Source organism: Penaeus chinensis, chromosome 23 (genome assembly GCF_019202785.1).
Source record: "Penaeus chinensis breed Huanghai No. 1 chromosome 23, ASM1920278v2, whole genome shotgun sequence".
Lineage (NCBI taxonomy): Eukaryota > Metazoa > Arthropoda > Malacostraca > Decapoda > Penaeidae > Penaeus > Penaeus chinensis.
In genome coordinates, this window is record NC_061841.1 from 10,799,007 (window position 1) to 10,801,506 (window position 2,500).

Sequence of the window (2,500 nt, forward strand, 5' to 3'; positions counted from 1 at the left end):
TATGAATATATATATATATGCATAAAGACGTTATACTCTCAAAATGCGATATATGCTGTTGCCAATGGCTATATGGCAACTGGACGCACTTTGGGGGCGTGCAAAAACAGTTCAGCCTCCAGCCTCTTTGTAGAAACATAACATTCCGATTCTACGCGATGGTTGGTTGCTCTCGAAGATGGCATTATCTTTATCCATTGCTAATTTTCGATTTTGTCGATCTGTCATTTACAGAATTCTCTAAATCTTTATTAAAGAATCGTATACCTGGATAATTTCAATCTTTAGAACTTTTCCATTTATCTCTGAAGTACGGATACAGATATCCCGTTCTGATGCCTGTCTATTTTCTCTTTGTGTATATGTGATCTTAACACGAATTTGCTTTACAGTTGCGCCTTCGCTTTGTTTCCCTTCTCGCTGCCTGCTTCGTGGTAGCCATGGCAAGCTGTAAGCGTTTCCTTGCCACACACGCACCTTTCCCCCTTTCTCATTCCCTCCAACTCATTTCCGTTCAAATCTATTATCCAACAGACCCCCCCCCCCCCCCCCGCGCCTCGAGGAGAGCTCACTGGTAAGTATTTCCGGCTCCTCTTCGCTCCTCGTCCGCTCGGCTCGGAGACTTCGCTCGCTCCAACTGCCTTCAGTTGGAGGAACGCGAGTTTAAAGTTTTATTTATCTATTTTTTCATTTATTTTACCTTTAAATTGATTTTCAGCATTGTCTCTATGTTTTTGTCTTGTAAATCATTTGCTCTTTGAAGTGTGTCAAAGCCCTGTGAATTTATTGTCGTCGTGATGAAAAGTAATGCATGATTAAGAGATGCAACTTTCATAAATAACCATCATTTAATAATGGAAAGCTTCATTTCATCGTCAAAATAAACTTTACATACAGGCACGTGATACAATAGCAGCCCAATGGGAGTCTGAGTTTGCCATCCTTAACTTAGATGAACTGAGGGAATATCATGAGATTTATTTATTTCTATTAGTTTCTATATATGAATATTTAGCATAGTATGTTTTTTTATGATTGTTCATGGTAGGTAATGCTGCCTTGCATGCAATTAAAAACATTTACTCTGAAGAAAAAGGTTCCCTACAACGCTACGAATCGGAATGAATCAATTCCAATTCATTTCGAAACGCCTATCTTTCCTTTCGTAATGTTCCTCTTCCTTTCCTTCCATGTAGCTGCACGGAGTAAAGCGAGTCATCTCTCACGCACCCTTCCTCCTCCTCCAGTTCTGCTAAGCGACAGCCACTGTGAACCGGGCTATAAATGTTGCAGAGACGCCCCAAATATATATATATTATTTATTTATTTATTTATGTGTGTGTGTGTGTGTGTATGTGTGCCCGTATGTATGTATGAACTTAAAATAATATTTGTTTGCCAGACAGGTTCGTGTACAAAACAGTTTCTAATGAAAGGACGTAGTAAACTTCAGTACACTTTATTGCTACAAACAGCCCCTTGCAACCAATGCTGCAACAAAACTAGTGTCCCAGACCGTACACCGAAATACAGATCTTGCCAGCATTGCAAGCGTCCTCGCAACATTTCTCGTTCCGAGGACAGTCGCTGTCGACGTAGCAAGTCTGCAACAGAGAGGGCTGAGATGAGGGAACAGCTGTTCGAAGTCGTACTTTCCTGAGTGTTTGTGTGATTTAGCCATGGTATTAAAAATATAAATATATGCATACACACGCACACATATAAAAAATATATATACATATACATATGTATACTACATGCAGATAGATAGATATGTGTTTGTGTGTTTGTTTATATACATATATATATATATATGTGTGTGTGTGTGTGTGTGTGTGTGTGTATGTGTGTGTGTGGATGTCAGTGAGCGTGTGCATGAGTGTCTGTGTTTGAATGTACGCACGCGCGCGTGTGTGTGTGTGAGTGTGCGGCTGCGTGTGTGTGTGAGGGTTTGTGAGTTGAAAATGGGGACTACGACTGCGTGCGTGTATCTTATATGAATATATATATATATATATATATATATATATATATATATATATATATATGCATAAAGACGTTATACTCTCAAAATGCGATATATGCTGTTGCCAATGGCTATATGGCAACTGGACGCACTTTGGGGGCGTGCAAAAACAGTTCAGCCTCCAGCCTCTTTGTAGAAACATAACATTCCGATTCTACGCGATGGTTGGTTGCTCTCGAAGATGGCATTATCTTTATCCATTGCTAATTTTCGATTTTGTCGATCTGTCATTTACAGAATTCTCTAAATCTTTATAAAAGAATCGTATACCTGGATAATTTCAATCTTTAGAACTTTTCCATTTATCTCTGAAGTACGGATACAGATATCCCGTTCTGATGCCTGTCTATTTTCTCTTTGTGTATATGTGATCTTAACACGAATTTGCTTTACAGTTGCGCCTTCGCTTTGTTTCCCTTCTCGCTGCCTGCTTCGTGGTAGCCATGGCAAGCTGTAAGCGTTTCCTTGCCACAC